Here is a 20,679-nt window from a genome sequence, read left to right on the forward strand (position 1 = left end):
CAGTATAATGTAACCTACTATTACTTGGCATTGGTAGCTCTACTAAGTGAACAAACACACACACAGAGAGACAAGAAACGGACCTAAATCACTCTATGGCAGGCAGGAGGCAATGCTTTAGTAACAAGATCCAGAACTATTACTGTAGGCACATAGTCGCATACACCCATCATTTATCCCCGCTGTCACCAGGCAAGAGTTAGGGTTTTCAATGTGAAAAACAACAACGCTGGCCTACATGCCCCCCAAAAAAACAGTCCCACCCCCAAACAAGGAATAGGTTTGTTTTGTTATCAAAACATTATCTTATATTAAAAGCCATTGTTTCCTCTTGGTAAACATGCAAAGAGCCGGAATTACCAACGTAGGCATCTTCTCCACATTCACTATAAAGTGCTCCCGGACGGAACAGTAACAAAGCATGGCCAGAGAATTGCATCAATAGTAAGACAAACTCTGGAATCATTTAGGTCCCATTTCAGAAGGGAAAGAGAGCTTCAAAACAGCAGACAGTGACTCGATTGTTGACCACAACCCCAGAAATCCAAGCCAAAAAATGCCAAGGCATGCAAAATTGGACCACAAAAAACTGCATTATCATTATCCTGCATAATGAGCTGGTCTGGTTTAAATCTGTCAGTTTAACTCTTTCCACTGATACCCAGAATGGCTTCAAAGCAGAGACGCAAAGCTGTGCGAGGGGCTTCAGAACGCAATCAAAATGGGTTATTGCTAATGCTTTAGCTTATCTCAGAACCTTCTGGGAAGTGTTGAGGATGCCCAGAATTCCAGAGACAAAGATAATGGATCCATGGTTGGGGCTAAGCTCAGGTTTCAGCTGCTTACGGCAGGCAGATGAGGAATTAAAACAAACAAGCTCCTTATAAGTAGGTTATTGGTGAAGGTACCCCTATGCCATCAATCGTCAATGGGACTAGGTCTAGCCTAAATCAGAATATTCTCATGACCTTTAGGAAATGTAAAGATAATTTTCTAACAATTAAACCAACAACAAATGATGATTAGGCTTACGATCTCATGATGCCCCATGAAAGCACACTTTGAGCAATGTAAATTAGGCCAGTTCGTGTAAGACCACACATTTCTATCACTGGGTAATTTGCTGTGGCTTTTCAATCCTAAGGACTGTAACGAATACTGTATCACTTGTGATATGACCAATATTTCAATTAGCTTCATAGTCAACACTCAGTAACAGCCCTCGAGTTAGGTTTTAATGAATTCTAAAGACATCAGGAAGACAGACGTAAATGCACACAAATGGCATAACTGCTTAATTGGAAGTACATCAAAACGTGAGCGCCAAACCAACTTTGTGTAATGGAAATCAGGAATGCATTTCTGGAAACATGAGTAAAACATTGTGGTGCCGGTTTCAATATGGGGCAATGCACAAAAATCAGCAAACATGTAACATACACAGCCTTTATCAACATAACTGATCCACGGAGAGATAGGGAAACGTTGTGACTTGAGCGAGTCACCCGACAGCCTGGCTTGGAATACCAACTATACCATGTTACTCACTCTTCCACTCCATGTAGAGCTATAAACCCCACTCAAGGTCAGTGGCTGCCACTGCAAAAATTCTATTTAAAAAATTATTAAAACAAACAAATATTTAAGTGTAAACTTAAAATGACTAAAACCAGATATAAAGAACAAAGTAAAGATAATGGCTCAATATATTTTTAAAACAAGATCATCTTTGAGAACTAACAATCACCAAAATAAAAATAGCAGGAAATTAGTTTTGAAACTAGAATCTCTCTCTCAGCCAAATAACAAAATGTGTAGAATTGCAGGAAACTAGCTTTGAAACTGTAAAATAGTCCCTCTATCCCATTGCAAAATGTGTAGAATTGCAGGAAACTAGCTTTGAAACTGTAAAATAGTCCCTCTATCCCATAGCAAAATGTGTAGAATTGCAGGAAATTCTCCGTTGGCCAATAGGGCCTCCAAAACCACGGCCCTACCCCGCTAACTTTGCCGCCGCTGTTGAAAAAAAAAAAATAGGGGAAACACTAGAAGTGCCATACCGTTGATACAGAGGATGCCATCCCATAATGAATGGGTCTAGCTATAGATTTATGACCAGTTGTTTTCCAGGTTTATGACCTCACTGAGCTGACAACCATGAGATTACGAGCACGTCACTGTGATAGTCAGCGAACTCCAGACGTCTGTCAGGTTGCTGCCAAAACAGAGCTCAGAGCTGAGCCACCACTTGGTGACTGGCAGGAAGTGAATGAGCCATTACGGAGACTCACAGACAGACCAATGAAGGCATTTGGTCATTAACCCACACACATCACAGCTCTATGGGGCTCCACCCACAGGAAGTGGATTCTGAGTCGCCTAGTCTCCTAAGACCTGAGCTAGCAGACATTCCCTTTGAACCAGGCAAGTGGGAGGGGCAGAGGAAATAATACAAAAGCTTGCCATGCTGTGATGACTGTCAGGGTTAGGTTTCCCATTTGTGTGATGTCAGGATTAGCTAAGCGGCAACTCTATCAGTCTCAGAGGAAGAGTACACTGAGTGTACAAAACGTGCTCTTTCCATGACAGACTGACCAGTACAAAAGCTATGATCCCTTAGTGATGTCACATGTTAAATCTACTTCAATGAGTGAAGATAAAAGGGAGGAGACAGGTTAAAGAAGGATTTAAGCCTTGAGACAAGGATTGTGTGCCATTCAGAGGGTGAATGGGCAAGACAAAAGATTTAAGTGCCTTTGAAGAGGGTATGGTAGTAGGTGCCAGGCGCACAACGCATTTGACACCTTGTGGTGGGGGGGTGCAACTCAACATTAGGAAGGTGTTCCTAATGTGTTGTCCACTCAATGGATATCTTCCAGCAGACCACCTACTTCTCCTTTGCAGGAAGAGGAGATGAGGGCCATTGAGACCAGAAGAGGACTGGCCACCCCTCATAGCCTGGTTCCTCTCTAGGTTTCTTCCTAGGTTCTGGCCTTTCTAGGGAGTTTTTCCTAGCCACCGTGCTTCTACACCTGCATTGCTTGCTGTTTGGGGTTTTAGGCTGGGTTTCTGTACAGCACTGTGTGACATCAGCTGATGTAAGAAGGGCTTTATGAATTCATTTGATTGATTTGATTGATTGAGGCGTCCATCAGCAGCTAGCAACTAGCCTGATGGGGATGAGCAGCAGAGCTGGCCCGGGGCCAAACACAATTGATGCATTTCCATACAGGATTTACCCCAGTGTTTTACTCAAAAGGCTTTTCTGTTTCCATCTACGTGGGCCAGCACCCATGTCTCATTGGGCCATGGCTCCGGCGGACCTGCTCACACTTAGGGCTAAAGCCAGGCCACTGATACTTTTCAGCTGTCATTTAAATAACTGAACATAAGCACCTTCTCACAAAGCAACTGTTTTGGTTATGCAGAGGTTGTTGATTCTGCTCTTCACAAGTCCTCACTGTAGCTATGCAAACACAATTTCCCTAGTATAACATAGGTGGTATACATACACTAGTGTAACAGTCGAAAAGCTGCAATTGTTCCCCAGGAACAAAGAGAAGGGCAAGCAGTGGTAAATCAGCCAGAGGCCCTTTTATAGAGAGCAGATGCAACCAGAAAGCCTGAATGAAAGAGTCTCTCACTGGAGCATGTGGCTGAAACAGAAACGCTGCCTTTGTTTCAGAATCACCTCAATCGGAGACTTAACTCTTCTAGCAGACGGCCAGGGCCGAGAGAAACTCAAAGGCCAGCAGAAAAGAGCGAGGCAGGCAGCCCCCTCCTTCCCCAGCAGAGCGAGTTAGGCAGCCCCCCTCACCACCAACGCCACTCGGCTTCCTAAGCCTGGCCAGCCATGAACAATAAAACATGAGCTCAAGAACATCTGCTTCTTCTTTCTTCAGGGGAACAAAAAATACAGGGATCCCCAACTGCATTTGATTTGATCAATTTGATATAAAACTAAGCTGACGGACAAGAAAGGAACGAAGAACAATGAACCAGCCAGACATCCGCTCCATAACCAGCGGAATATACCAAAACCAAACGGAAGAGCACTAATGATGGGATGACTGTGATTATGCTCAGCTGACTGCACTGATTAGGTACAGCAAAAACATGCACAACTGATCAATAGATAAACAAATAGCCAGTAGCAGGCTGCCGCCACCATCTCACATCTCTTGAAGGCAGGTATAGACCTAACCCTGTGCTCATAAAGGGTTTTCCAGATCGTGCAGAGGGCTGTTTGGCAAGTACGCAGCAGGGCGTATGTTTGCAAAATATATAACTGGACCATGACCCTGGGATGAGACTATCGAACCTCTCCCTCTCTTCTTCAGGGAATTCAACACCAATTTTACCCGTGCTCAATAAAAACCTTCTTTGTAATTTACACAGCGGGTTGGTAATCCAACAGGCCTGGCCACAGCTCCCCAGCTATGCGCCCCCATAGCCTCACATGTGGCAATGCTCCAGTAACGAAGTCCAGATGCCAAGTCAGTTTGTTTCCCCTGCACATGGTGTCAGTGCCAGGAGACGAGATGAGTAGAGTGCTAGATCAGGCCCCAGCCCATATGCTGCTGTTCCACCTAAGACTTCCACCACACCAGTGTGTTGCCAGCGTTTCATGTTAATGTAAGCTCTAGTGTTAAGGTATTTCCATCGGGAGTGTGACACGAAAGACTTGGGGTGAGCAGAATCAACCTCTGCATCATCAAGACCGTTGCTTTGTGAGAAGGTGTTTAACTTTACAGTTTAGCCTTTGTTATGTAAATGCCAGCTGAGAAGTACCAGTGGCCTGACGTTGGCCCAAAGTGAGAGCCTCACAGAAATATTTCATATGCACAAAAAGCTTATTTCTCTAAAATGTTGTTCACAAATTTGTTTACATCCTTGACCAGCATGCAGACAATAGATGAGTTTCCCAGCAGATGATTCGTTCATCCAGAAGGTTGCTTGCATGGGCAGTAATGGTGGTGGTAAATGTGCTGTCAATCAGGCTGATGAGCCAAAACGAAGAAAAAAAAACCTCAATGCAGTGTCAACATGTTTCCAATAATGAAATCCAGAGTGTTCCATGGCTCAGGCCATCCTGGCGGGCGGTGAGTCCCAATGCTTTCTGCCCTGGAAAACTGCTCAGACCCAGGGCTTTAGTAAGTGGGCTGTGATGTACACTGTATGGAATTCTGCATAGAAAAATGTAAACCGTAGAGCTTAATATTAACGCTAGAGCTGACAACTGTTCATTCTACATCACAGAGGAGCATATTTGTACATTCAGTAATGTTGCATTTCTTCTGGATAAGCCTGAGGGGGGCGGGGGCAGCTGTGTGCGTCGAGGGGCAGAAATCAGTTGAGGCAAGGAGGCAGACAGAAGGGATATTGTGCGGGAGCACTCATGTGGGCCACTGCTCTAAAAACACTTCCCAAACACATGACTCCATTGTGGCACCAGAATAGCCATCAACCCTGCTGCTGCACCAAGTCCATGCCTAGCTAAGCCCTCCCTCTCAGCTCCCTCCTACTCCAAGCAGACAATTAGACCCTGACCACATCTCGTTAGACTAAACCATATGTTCAACTGGGATTGCCATAAAAAACAGGGACATATAACAGCATGTAGATATAAGGAGCTTGTCTGTTACTAAGGAGGTCTTGAGTAATCTCCTCCTATATCGCACTGGAGCAGTCTTCACTGTGGCGTACCCCCTGGTGATGTTTGGGTGAAGATTCATGCATTGAGGTGTGACTAAGCACCGAAGGGAGGATAACTCCTTTCTAACCTTGAAAATCCACAGACTGTCATTTTACTGACACCCTATGATCTGAATGGCTTTTGGCAAATTGTTTTGATGACTGACACCAAAGGAAAGACTTTCTGAACGCCATCCAAAACCCCAACTTTGCCCCTATCCAACACAGTGGAACACCCAAACATACCATAAAAATAATTTCCATATGGACGCTGGAATGTCTGTTATATTACTATACAGCCAGACACATCAGAAGTATTACTCAAAAACGTACATATGGAGACATTCAGCTGTGAACAGACAGACTTGAAAAGGTAAAAATAGCCCAAACGCAAACACAACGAGGTGATGCCGGCCAATCCTGAACAACACTGCGCCAAGGCCCTCTGTTCTTTACCTCCCCTCACTCTGTAGCCAGACAGAGTTCAGTTCAGTCAAACTGGCTGCCGTTGGTGCTGCTGGACTAGCTGGCACAGTCAATGGGAATCGTTTGTCACCGTTACGGCCTCGTCTAGCTGATTTCGCTTGTTTTTCCTCCATTCTCCCTCCTTTGCGCCCATCCCTGGGGCCGTTAAACATCAAGGAGAAATAGTGGGTGGGAGCTCCATTATGATCAGTTCTCTTCAGTCCTGTGTTGTGTTCTCTCACCCTGTCCTCCTCTCTTACGAAGGCAGTGTTTATTTATAAGGGTGTGTTTACTGGGCCTTGGTCTCCAGAAGACACTGTCACACTGAAACGGGCCACTGATACTCTTCTTCTTCAAGAGCAGCACTTCGCTGCTTCTATTATAACATTACCTTTCACATAACCACCGACTCAAGTAACTCGGCTATGAAAAAGTGCCAATTACAGTAGCTCTATAAATTATGAAGTTCATAAAGCTTCAGTATCAGATCAGAAAGTAGGCTAAGGGTCCAAACAGGAAATCAAAGCACACCCAGGACCTCTACTGCTGGTCAGAGGAAAGGGAGAAAGCATGGTGGCCTTGACTGATGGCAGTGATTCTGGAGCAGACGGGTTTAGGGTGGATGCTGGGACTGGGTCTGGTCCAGCCAGGTTTAGGGTGGATGCTGGGACTGGGTCTGGTGCAACCAGGTTTAGGGTGGATGCTGGGACTGGGTCTGGTGCAGCCAGGTTTAGGGTGGATGCTGGGACTGGGTCTGGTCCGCCCGGTTTAGGGTGGATGCTGGGACTGGGTCTGGTGCGGCCAGGTTTAGGGTGGATGCTGGGACTGGGTCTGGTGCGGCCAGGTTTAGGGTGGATGCTGGGACTGGGTCTGGTGCGGCCAGGTTTAGGGTGGATGCTGGGACTGGGTCTGGTCCAGCCAGGTTTAGGGTGGATGCTGGGACTGGGTCTGGTCCAGCCAGGTTTAGGGTGGATGCTGGGACTGGGTCTGGTCCAGCCAGGTTTAGGGTGGATGCTGGGACTGGGTCTGGTGCGGCCAGGTTTAGGGTGGATCCTGGACTGGGTCTGGTCCAGCCAGGTTTAGGGTGGATGCTGGGACTGGGTCTGGTCCAGCCAGGTTTAGGGTTGATGCTGGGACTGGGTCTGGTCCAGCCAGGTTTAGGGTGGATGCTGGGACTGGGTCTGGTCCAGCCAGGTTTAGGGTGGATGCTGGGACTGGGTCTGGTGCAGCCAGGTTTAGGGTGGATGCTGGGACTGGGTCTGGTGCAGCCAGGTTTAGGGTGGATGCTGGGACTGGGTCTGGTCCAGCCAGGTTTAGGGTGGATGCTGGGACTGGGTCTGGTCCAGCCAGGTTTAGGGTGGATGCTGGGACTGGGTCTGGTGCAGCCAGGTTTAGGGTGGATGCTGGGACTGGGTCTGGTGCAGCCAGGTTTAGGGTGGATGCTGGGACTGGTGCAGCCAGGTTTAGGGTGGATGCTGGGACTGGGTCTGGTGCAGCCAGGTTTAGGGTGGATTCTGGGACTGGTGCAGCCAGGTTTAGGGTGGATGCTGGGACTGGGTCTGGTGCAGCCAGGTTTAGGGTGGATTCTGGGACTGGTGCAGCCAGGTTTAGTCTGGTGCAGGGGAGTGCCTGTCATGTCTCTGGGCCTGGTTCACTGACCACATATGAAGGGGGAGTTTACCAATCCTCAACCGGGCAAACCGCCCGTCATCCTGTCCACGCACACGCGCACACACAGGTCCATTCAGCCCTCTTCCTGAGAGAGCTAACTTCAGGGACAGTACCGGTCATTATTTATGAATGTACAGCCATGGCCAAAAGTAGACGAAGAGTTGTTCTTCAATGAATCGGACAGGAGGGATATACTACAGATACCCGACCAGGCCCAGATCCCCGTCATTCGCTGGAGAAGGAAACTGAGATTTCACGGAAAAAGATCAGGGTGCCTTGTGAGGATCAGACAACGAGTGGCTAATCTGCCTTTGCTTTAGGTCCTGCTAGCTAACGTTCAATCGCTGGAAAATAAATTTGCCGAACTGAAAGCACGTATATCCTACAAACGGGACATTACAAACTGTAATATCTTATGTTTCACCAAGTCGTGGCTGAACAATGACATTAAGAACATAGAGTGTATAACCCGCCAGCTGTATCGGAAGGATAGAACAGCAGCCTCTGGTAAGACACGGGGCGGAGGCCTATGCATATATGTAAACAACAGCTGGTGCACAATATCTAAGGAAGTCTAAAGGTTTTGCACGCCTGAGGTAGAGTATCCCATGATAAGCTGTAGACCACACCATCAACCTAGATAGTTTATCTGTATTTTCGTAGCTGTCTACATACCACCACAGACCGATGTTGGCAGTAAAACCGCACTCATTGAGATGTATACCACCATACGCGAACAGGAAAACGCTCATTCAGGTGGCGCTCCTAGTGGCCGGGGACTTTAATGCAGGATAACTTAATTCAGTTTTACCTCATTTCTATCAGCATGTTAAATGTGCAACCAAAGGGGAAAACAATTCTAAACCACCTTTACTCCACACACAGAAACGCATCCACAAAGCTCTCCCTCGCCCTCCATTTGGCAAATCTGACCATAATTCTATCCTCCTGATTCCTGCTTACAAGCTAAATTTAAGCAGGAAGCACCAGTGACTTGGTCTATAAAAAAGTGGTCAGATGAAGCAGATGTTAAACTACAGGACTGTCTTGCTAGCACAGACTAGAATATGTTCCGGGATTCTTCCGATGGCATTGAGGAATACACCACATCAGTCACTGGCTTTATCAATAAGTGCATCGAGGATGCCGTCCCCACAGTGACTGTACGTACATACCCCAACCAGAAGCCCTGGATTACAGGCAACATTCGCACTGAGCTAAAGGGTAGAGCTGCTGCTTCAAGGAGCGGGACACTAATCCGGAAGCTTATAAGAAATCCCGCTATGTCCTCCGACAAACTATCAAACAGGCAAAGCTTCAATACAGGACTAAGATCGAAAGGCAAGTAACACTGAAACATGCATGAGAGCACCAGCTGCTCCGGACGACTGTGTGATCATGCTCTCCGCAGCCGGTGTAAGTAAGACCTTTAAACAAGTCAACATTAACAAGGCCAGATGGATTACCAGGACACATACTCTGAGCATGCGAGTGTCTACACTGACATTTTCAACCTCTCCCTGTCTGAGTCTGTAATACCAACATGTTTCAAGCAGACCAACATAATCCCTGTGCCCAAGAACACTAAGGTAACCTGCCAAAATGACTACTGACCCATAGCACTCACATCTGTAGCCATGAAATGCTTTGAAAGGCTGGTCATGGCTCACATCAACACCATTATCCCAGAAACCCTAGACCACTCCAATTTGCATACCGCACCAACAGATCCACCGATGATGCTATTGCACTCCACACTGCCCTTTCCCACCTGGAAAAAAGGAACACCTATGTGAGAATGCTATTCGTTGACTAAGGCTCAGCATTCAACAACATAGCTTAGTGATGAGCTTTGAGGGGACTAACAACCTGGTAACTAAACACGTCCCTCTGCAACTGGATCCTGGACTTCCTGAAGGGCCGCCCCCAGGTGGTCAGGGTAGGTATCACATCCACCACGCTGATCCTCAACACGGGGTCCCCCTCAGGGGTGCGTGCTCAGTCCCCTCCTGTATTCCCTGTTCACTCATGACTGCACAGCCAGGCACGACTCCAACACCATCATTAAGTTTGCTGATGACAACGGTGGTAGGCCTGATCAATGAAGAGACAGCCTTTAGGGAGGAGGTGCAAGGACAACAACCTCTCCCTCAACGTGATCAAGACAAAGGAGATGATTGTGGACTAGAGGAAAAGGAGGACCAAGCAAGCCCCCATTCTCATTGACGGGGTTGTAGTGGAGCAGGTTGAGAGCTTCAAGTTCCTTGGTGTCCACATTAACATGGTCCAAGCACACCAAGACAGTTGTGAAGAGGGCACGACAAAACCTATTCCCCCTCATTGGTCCTCAGATCCTCAAAAAGGTTTAACAGCTGCACCATTGAGAGCATCCTGACCGGTTGCATCACTGCCTGGTATGGCACTGTTCAGCCTCCAACAGCCCAGTACATCATCGGGGCCAAGCTTCCTGCCTTCCAGGACCTCTATACCAGGCGGTGTCAAAGGCCCTAAAAATTGTCAGACTCCAGCCACCCTAGTCATAGAATGTTCTCTCTGCTACCGCACGGCAAGCGGTCCAAGAGGCTTCTAAACAGCTTCTACCCCCAAGCCATAAGACTCCTGAACAGCTAATCAAATGGCTACCCAGACTATTTGCATTGCAACCCCCCCACCCCCCACACTGCTGCTACTCTGTTATTATCTATGCATAGTCACTTTAATAACTCTACCTACATGTACATATTACCTCAACTACTCTGACACCGGTGACCCCGCACATTGACTCTGTACCGGTACCCCCTGTATATAGCCCCACTATTGTTATTTACTGCTGCTCTTTCATAATTTTTCTTTGGGGGTATTTTCTTAAAACTGCATTGTTAGTTAAGGGCTTGTAAGTATGCATTTCACTGCAAGGTCTACTACACTTGTTGTATTCGGTGCAAGTGACAAAACAATTGATTTGATTGGTGGTGCAGTCTGCTAAAATAGTGGTCTCATAGTTCAATGGTTATGAGTTCTAATCCCACATGGGGCAGAGATTTTTTACATTTTCTTCAAATCCTTTATTTATAATATTCATCCTGTGCCCACACACTTCTATTCTAAAAAGTGAAAGCATACCTGTGAGAGGGGTCGCCCTGGTAGTAGTTGTAGGTTTTTATACAGTACCCAAGACCAATCTATTAGTAATTTGACCATTTGAAAAAGAGCTACTGAGTAAATACTGCTTTGCGGGTTGGATTGAATTGAGCCGCTAATCCTAATTCTTAAGGTGATGATTGCACTTTGCTTCCACAATAAATGTGAGGCCACATTTCAAAGATTTGTTTTTACGCCCTATGGGGGATTCAAACTTACTCCGCAAGTGGCAATAGACATCTGGAACTCAGCGCCTTACCACTGTGAGATAACTGTCCAGAGCCATGTCTGATCGCAATGCACATACTTTTATTATCAGTGTGCCAGTGGACTTCTGGTAAATATGCTTTAGTAAGAAAGTGTTGGGATCAGGTACAACTACTTTTACCCACAAACAAAATGAATATTTATGAGCAATTCCCTCCACCTACAACCTCTCAACTGAATGCATTTTGGGCAAAGGCTGAAATTGGGGTTGAGAGATACCCTTTAAAAGCACTTCAAGTAGCTGTATCCCTTCCTCCCTGTCTGGGACAAACAACGAGGGAACATCTACAGGGGCTGCCCGTAAACCTGTGATGTGGTCTTTGAAAGTGCATATTATGACCTTGTCTAAGCCTATGCGATCTTGCAGGATAGGTCGTTTGATGTGCATGATGCAACAAGTGGTTTTTAAAAATGTCACAGTCATCTGTCCATGACTCTGACTCTGACAGCACACACTTTTCATGTCATCCTGTGCTAGAAGGTTGTTGCATTGTGTGGGTGAACATTACACCAAATCTCCAGCTAAAACATATTGTTTAGTCTTTGATCATCATGATTTCATTATGTTTCACTTTGAGTATGTTATTTTATGATGGCTGTGGTGAGCTGAATGAAGGCTAAGCACAACAGCACCAAACAAATTTAGGCCATCTTCAAATTGACAGTCTGCCTTTTTCACTATACACTGTAATTACAGCTATTTATAAAGTTACAATAAACTCAGGATTGCCCACATTGAGAGATCAGAGTTGCCAGAAAGAATGTGGAGTGCCTTCCAAGCAATCAGTTTCCCCTCTATCCTAAGTGTTTTCCATACGTTTGTACCAAACGCACATCACAAATAGTAGCGCATAGCTCGGTTAGCTGCTCGCTGCAGAATTCAAAGCTCTTTTTCTTCCCTCTCCCCACAAGATGACACACCCAGGAGCATTCCTGTCAATTTTCTGCAGGCAGGGCTCCTTTGGATTAAAGACTTGCTCTGATCAAAGCCCCAGTCAATCACAGACAGACAGACAGAGGACCTGGGACCAAAACCTGCAACTCCATATCCTAGCCTACATTGGACAAGCTTTTCAGAAAATATCAGTTCAGGGAACCCTGATGAGCTTATAAGAAAGAACCAATTGTTACAGTGTTAAAAAAAATCATGGTGGTACAGAAGAACTCATTCGGTCATTGGCATGAATGAAAATCTAAAATCGGGACAGATGTTATTCTTATCGGAGTGCACAACTGTAATACGCCTACATAATGACAACTTGTCGTCATCCTTTTGAAAACTAGAGACAGTGAATGAGTTGCTTGGTGAGTAAACTGACAAAGCATTTCCATACAGGATTTACCCCAGTGTATGACCCAAAAGGCTCAGACTTGAGCATTTCAATCTACGTAGGCTGGCACCGGCATCTCACTGGGCCATGGCACCCATGTCTCACTGGGTCTTGGCACCCATGTCTCACTGGGCCTTGGCACCCATGTCTCACTGGGCCTTGGCACCCATGTCTCACTGGGCCTTGGCACCCATGTCTCACTGGGCCTTGGCACCCATGTCTCACTGGGCCTTGGCACCGGCAGGCGTGCTCTCCCTTGGGATCAAAGCCAGGTCACTGGTACTTTTCAGCTAACATTTACATTTTTGTAACAATGGATAACTGTGAACTTTAACACCTTCTCACAAAGCAACTGTTTTCATTATGCAGAGGTTGTTGATTATGCACTTCCCAAGGCCTCACTGTCAGCCCTAGCTATGGAAACATAATTACCCTAGTATAACATAAGGGTGTGTACAGAAGTGTAACACTGGTGTTACAGTCGAAAAGCAGCAGAAAGGTAAACTACACTAACAAAGGAACACTCCTCGATTCCAGCCAGGGGAGAACGACTGCCCCCTCACATAGACGATTTTAAGTTGAAGGCCGACCATGGTACTGCAGGCATCGTTTCCAGGATCCCCGATTATAGTGAATTGGGAAATGGCAAACTTTATGGTCAATATTCGTGGATGTTTTTTTTGTACACAATCATGGAACCAATAAATTATTCTATTTCACCAGATGTATAGTACCAGTCAAAAGTTGACACATACTAATTCAAGGGTTTTTCTTTATTTTTACATTGTAGAATAATAGTGAAGACATCAAAACTATGAAATAACACATATGGAATCATATAGTAACCAAAAAAAGGACTTCAGCAAATGAAAATATATTTTAGATTTTAGATTCTTTAAAGTAGCCACCCTTTGCACACTCGGAATTCTCTCAATCAGATTCATTAGGAAGGCTTTTCCAACAGTCTTGAAGGAGTTCCGACATATGCTGACCACTTGTTGGCTGCTTTTCCTTCACTCTGCAGTCCAACTCATCCCAAACCATCTCAATTGGGTTAAGGCCAGGTCATCTGATGGAGCACTCCATCGATGTCCTTGGTCAAATAGCCCTTACACAGCCAGGAGGTGTGTTTTTGTTCATTGTCCTGTTGAAAAACAAATGATAGTCCCACTAAGCGCAAACCAGATGGGATGGCGTATCGCTGCAGAATGCTGTGGTAGCCATGCTGGTTAAGTGTGCCTTGAATTGTAAATAAAATCACTGACAGTATCACCAGCAAAGCACCCCCACACCATCACACCTCCTCCATGCTTCAGGGTGGGAACCACACATGCGGAGATCATTCGTTCACCTACTCTGCATCTCACAAAGACACGGCGGTTAGAACCAAAAACCTCAAATTTGGACTCATCAGACCAAAAGAAAGATTTCCACCAGTCTAATGTCCATTCCTTATGTTTCTTGGCCCAAGCAAGTCTCTTCTTATTATTGGTATCCTTTAGTAGTGGTTACTTGAACTCTGTGAGAGATTTATTTGGGCTGCAATGTCTGAGGCTGGTAACTCTAATGAACTTATCCTCTGCAGCAGAGGTAACTCTGGGTCTTCCTTTCCTGTGAGAGCCTCCTCATGAGAGCCAGTTTCATCATAGCGCTTGATGGTTTTTGTGACTGCACTTGAAGAAACTTTCAAAGGTATGGACTGGCCTTCATGTCTTAAAGTAATGATGGACTGTTGTTTCTCTTTGCTTATTTGAGCTGTTCTTGCCATAATGTGGACTCAAACGCATTAAGGAAAGAAATTCCACAAATTAACTTAAGGCACACCTGTTAATTGAAAGGCATTCCAGATGACTACCTCATGAAGCTGGTTGAGAGAACGCCAAAAGTGTGCAAAGCTGTCAAGGCAAAGGGTGGCTACTTTGAAGAATCTCAAATATGACATTTATTTTGATTTGTTTAACACTTTTTGGGTTACTACATGATTCCATGTGTTATTTCATAGTTTTGATGTCTTCACTATTATTCTACAATGAAGAAAATAGTAAAATAAATTAAAACCCTGGAATGAGTGGGTGTGTCCAAACTTTTGACTGGTGACTGTATGTCCTTGATCCGATTACTTTAAAAACACACAGACAAAGGTTATAAAGATAATTGAGTTGATATTTGCAGCCTGCAGTAGCTCGGTCGGCCTTCCACTTAAGGTACTCCATGAGAGGGGGCAGCACTGAGCTAACCTGCAATGTCACATCCTTGAGTAGCTCAAACTGTGCATGCAATGTTTCCAAAAACTCCTCCATGTAGCAAAATGGTGACATGCTGAAATGACATTTCCTGATCATGAAATGCACCACTGAACATTCTCATAGGAAACAACGGGGTGACGTCATCGATGGCTTCGTCTATATATATATTTTTTACATTCTATGCTCCCTGCCCATCCCAGTTTTCTTCAACTGGAAACACACAGGCAGAAAACCGCCTCCCCGAAAAACAGAGGCCTCCACAACCTTCATGCCAAGAAATGTCCTCAGCAACATTATCAAATAGTACATTTTGGCTAATTCATTCTCATTTCTCTACTGATTTAACAAGTTTCTATTAGACGTGTTTTCAAAGCAGCCAAAATAAAGTTACAACTTGGCCTAGCTTATTTCTCTTACAGTGAGCACAAGTCCTTAAATCTTCTATGATAGTTATTCAGTGGCATGGAAACTCTATCGAGCCTCTGTTTTACAGTATCATGGGACAGCAGGTGGCTTTGACTACTTTCCACAGGTAGACTAGGCAGCATATAAAACAGACCCGGGAGCAGAGGGACTCATTACGGTTTCTAGAGAACACTGAGCTACAAACCTGCGCCACACTAGCTAGAGATAGCAGTTCTCGAACCACAGATCTAGGATCAGATAACCCAACCCCAAATCCTATCCTTAACCATTTGGGAGATTTCAAAAACCTGACCCTGGATGAGCAGAGGGACTCATTAGGATTTGTAACATAGCACACTGCACTGCCAGCACTGGGCTACAAATCCTGCTCCACATTCCAAGTGTTACTATGAATGCCTATTATTCGGAATGGTTTCAATCGACTAAGCCAAGCTCAAAAAGTGAACATGTATCATGTTAGGATAGGCCTACTTTAATAAACTTTCTCTGACCTAATTTCACAAAGTAGCTGTGTGAGGGCGTGAGTCATCATCAGAAACTCAGACAGACACCTTCAGGAAAGGGCTTGGGAGATAAGATAACCAGAGATGGTTCACAGGCAGATTTCACACTCATCTCTTCACTAGACTTACCCACGCATCTACATCACTTCGCTTAAAACCTCTTCTGAAAGTCATTATCCAAAAATAAACATGTATTTCTGCATGATTAAAAACATGAAACGACAACAAGCCTACACTCAAGGTTGTGAGAGAAAGCAGCCCAATCCCATGAAGTAGGCTATACTAAATGAACATCAATAAGGCTATAGTTTGAGAAGAAAAAAATGGCCTCAAAATGGCCAGAAACAAAGCACTTTCTTCTGAAACTCGTCAGTTTATTCTTGTTCTGAGAAATTAAGGCTATTCCATGCGAGTAATTGCCAAGAAACTGAAGATCTCATACAACGCTGTGTACTACTCCCTTCACAGAACAGCGCAAACTGGCTCAAACTATAATAAACTGTTGAGAAGCCTTTTGTCCTAGACTTGGCACTACGGTACCGCTTGCCATGCGGTAGTAGAGAGAACAGTCTATGACTGGGGTGGCTGGGGTCTTGGACAATTTTTAGGGCCTTTCTCTGACACCACCTGGTGTGGAGGTCCTGGATGGCAGGCAGCTTAGCCCCAGTGATGTACTGGGCCGTACACACTACCCTCTGTAGTGCCTTGCGGTCGGAGGCCGAGCAATTGCCGTACCAGGCAGTGATGCAACCAGTCAGGATGCTCTCGATGTTGCAGCTGTAGAACCTTTTGAGGATCTCAGGACCCATGCCAAATCTTTTTAGTTTCCTGAGGGGGAATAGGCTTTGTCGTGCCCTCTTCATAACTGTCTTGGTGTGTTTGGACCATTTTAGTTTTTTGGTGATGTGGACACCAAGGAACTTGAAGCTCTCAACCTGCTCCACTACAGCCCCGTCAATGAGAATGGGGGCGTACTCGGTCCTCCTTTTCCTGTAGTCCACAATCTCCTTAGTCTTGGTTACGTTGAGGGATAGGTTGTTATTCTGGCACCACCCGGCCAGGTCTCTGACCTCCTCCCTATAGGCTGTCTCATCGTTGTCAGTGATCAGGCCTACCACTGTTGTGTCGTCTGCAAACTTAATGATGGTATTGGAGTCGTGCCTGGCCATGCAGTTGTGGGTGAACAGAGAGTACAGGAGGGGACTGAGCACGCACCCCTGTGGAGCTCCAGTGTTGAGGATCAGCGTGGCAGATGTGTTGCTACCTACCCTCACCACCTGGGGGCGGCCCGTCAGGAAGTCCAGGATCCAGTTGCAGAGGGAGGTGTTTAGTCCCAGGATCCTTAGCTTAGTGATAAGCTTTGAGGGTACTATGGTGTTGAACGCTGAGCTGTAGTCAATGAATAGCATTCTCACATAAGTGTTCCTTTTGTCCAGGTGGGAAAGGGCAGCGTGGAGTGCAATAGAGATTGCATCATCTGTGGATCTGTTTGGGCGGTATGCAAATTGGAGTTGGTCTAGGGTTTCTGGGATAATGGTGTTGATGTGAGCCATTACCAGCCTTTCAAAGCATTTCATGGCTACGGACATGAGTGCTACGGGTCTGTAGTCATTTGGGCAGGATGCCTTAGTGTTCTTGGGCACAGGGACTATGATGGTCTGCTTGAAACATGTTGGTATTACAGACTCAATCAGGGACATGTTGAAAATGTCAGTGAAGACACCTGCCAGTTGGTCAGCACATGCTCGGAGCGCACGTCCTGGTAATCCGTCTGGCCCCGCAGCCTTGTGAATGTTGACCTGTTTAAGGGTCTTATGCACGTCGGCTACGGAGAGCATGATCACACAGTCATCCGGTACAGCTGATGCTCTCATGCATGCCTCAGTGTTGCTTGCCTCGAAGCGAGCATAGAAGTGATTTAGCTCATCTGTTAGGTTCGTGTCACTGGGCAGCTCGCGGCTGTGCTTCCCTTTGTAGTCTGTAATAGTTTGCAAGCCCTGCCACATAAGACGAGCGTCGGGGCGGGTGTAATATGATTCAATCTTAGCCCTGTATTAACGCTTTGCCTGTTTGATGGTTCATCAAAGGTGTTACGTACGCCTCTTGGAAGAGGGAACGCAACACCCTGCTACAACTCAACTCCCCGTGGAGTGAAAGAGGTATGGGACTGTAGGTGCGAGTAAGGATGACAAAAGGCAGAGAATTTACTGTTTACTAGGAAATTATTCCTTCATACGGTAAATTTGGGGAAAGGGGGCTGAACGGAACCAAAGCAACGAAAGTAAATGTCAAAGCCCCCTCTCCTACCTTAACTACCTACCCACAACTTACCTAACTAGCACCACCTGGCGCACTAACCAAAATACAGGGATGGTCCGTCCAGGTCTTACCTAGTGTGCATAGACAGAGTATATACTACGGGTATATGTATAGCAGGATTTCTTGCAAGCTTCCGGGTTAGAGTTCTGCACCTTGAAAGCGGCAGCTCTACCCTTTAACTCAGTGCGAATGTTGCCTGTAATCCTGGGCTTCTGGTTGGGGTATGTACCTACAGTCACTGTGGGGACGACGTCCTCGATGCACTTATTGATAAAGCCAGTGACTGATGTGGTGTACTCCTCAATGCCATCAGAAGAATCCCGGAACATGTTCCAGTCTGTGATAACAAAACAGTCCTGTAGTTTAGCATCTGCTTCATCTGACCACTTTTTTCATAGACCGAGTCACTGGTGCTTCCTGCTTTAATTTTTGCTTGTAAGCAGGAATCAGGAGGATAGAGTTGTGGTCGGATTTACCAAATGGAGGGTGAGCTTTGTATGGAGTACAGGTGATCTAGAATTTTTTTCCCTCTGGTTGCACATTTTACATGGTGATAGACATTTGGTAGAACTGATTTAAGTTTCCCTGCATTAAAGTCTCCGGCCACTAGGAGTGCCGCCTCTGGGTGAATGGTTTCCTGTTTGCTTATTTCCTTATACAGCGGACTGAGTGCGGTCTTAGTGCCAGCATCTGTCTGTGGTGGTAAATAAACAGCAACGAAAAGTATAGCTGAAAACTCTGTAGGCAAGTAGTGTGGCCTGCAATTTATCACAATATACTCTAATTCAAGCGAGCAAAATCTAGAGACTTCCTCAGATTTCGTGCACCAGCAGTTGTTTACAAATATGCACAGACCGCCCCCCTCGTCTTACCGGAGTGTGCTGTTCCATCTTGCCGGTGCAGCGTATATCCCACTAGCTGAATATCCATGTCGTCATTCAGCCACGATTCCGTTTAACATAGGATATTACAGTTTTTGATGTCCCGTCGGTAGAATATTCGTGGATCATACCTCGTCTAATTTATTGTCCAACGATTGCACGTTGGCGAGTAATATGGACGGTAACGGCAGCTTTCCCACTCGCCTTCTGCGGGTCCTCACAAGGCATCCCGCTCTGTGTCCCCTGTACCTGCGTTTCTTCCTCTTGCAAATAACGGGGATGTTGGCCCTGTCGGGTGTTTGGAGAATGTCCTGTGCGTCTTGCTTGTTGAAGAAAAAATCTTTGTCTAATCCGAGGTGAGTGATCGCTGTCCTGATATCTAGAAGCTCTTTTTTGCTGTAAGATACGGTTGCAGAAACATTATGTACAAAATAAGTTACAAATAACGCGAAAAATACACATAATAGCACAATTGGTTGGGCGCCCGTAAAACTGCTGCCATTTCTTCCTGCGCCATTTTACCCCCAAGCTATAAGACTCCTGAACAGGTAATCAAATGGCTACCCGGACTATTTGCATTGTGTGCCCCCCCCCAACCCCTCTTTTACGCTGCTGCTACTCTCTGTTTATCATACATGCATAGTCACTTTAACTATACATTCATGTACATACTACCTCAATCAGCCTGACTAACCAGTGCTCCCCCACATTGGCTAACCGAGTTATCTGCATTGTGTCCTGCCACCCACCAACCCCTTCACGCTACTGCTACTCTCTGTTCATCATATAAGCATAGTTACTTTAACCATATCTACATGTACATACTACCTCAATCAGCCTGACTAACCGGTGTCTGTATGTAGCCTCGCTACTGTTTTTCCACTGTCTTTTTACTTACCCATTGTTCACCTAATACCTTTTTTGCACTATTCGTTATAGCCTGTAAGTAAGCATTTCACTGTAAGGTCTACACCTGTTGTATTCGGAGCACGTGACAAATAAACTATGATTTGATTTGAATAGAAAGAGGAGTGGTAGTCCCGGGTGTACAACTGAGCAAGAGGACAAGTACATTAGAGTGTCTAGTTTGAGAAACAGACACCTCACAAGTCCTCAACTGGCAGCTTCATTAAATAGTACCCTCAAAACACCAGCCTCAACTTCAACAGTGAAGAGGCGACTCTGATGCTGGTCTTCTAGGCAGAGTTGCAAAGAAAAAGCCATATCTCAGACTGGCCAATAAAAAGATTAAGATGGGTAAAAGAACAGACACTGGACAGAGAACTCTGGCTGATGTTATTTTAATGGACAAATAATTTGCTTTTATTTCAAAAACAAGGACATTTCTGAGTGACCCTAAACTTTTGAATGGTAGTGTATGTCATGTCTGTAACTAGCATTCTAAGGCATTTGAGTCAGCTACGGAAGTCTATATTTATTAGATATGTTTCCTGTTCCGCAACCACGTTTACTATGATAGAGTTAGGGGCTGAAATGGCCGCTGTATCTTGTTCAGCACAGGAATTTCTCAACAAAGTAGTTGAATTGGTTAGGTCCAGTAATGCAGACATATGGCAAACAGAGCAGCTCAAGAGAGGGAAGTGTAGATACATTATTTCATCAGGAGGAAATGACTTGCCACATTTGACACTGGAAACAACACCAAGAATGACAGACGTTTCAGCTAAACCTACGCCTAATTTTACTGTTCTTATTTGGTCTTTTCAGTTACAGG

The 20,679-nt window shown here is 45.6% G+C and overlaps 1 protein-coding gene across 7 annotated transcripts in view; it reads right to left on the minus strand.

Moving 5' to 3' along the window:
* The window catches only part of LOC115151723 (unconventional myosin-IXb), a 114,007-nt gene that overhangs the window by 91,702 nt on the left and 1,626 nt on the right, over positions 1 to 20,679 (minus strand). The window lies entirely within an intron of this gene.

Source organism: Salmo trutta, chromosome 17 (assembly GCF_901001165.1).
Source record: "Salmo trutta chromosome 17, fSalTru1.1, whole genome shotgun sequence".
Classification (NCBI taxonomy): Eukaryota; Metazoa; Chordata; class Actinopteri; order Salmoniformes; family Salmonidae; genus Salmo; species Salmo trutta.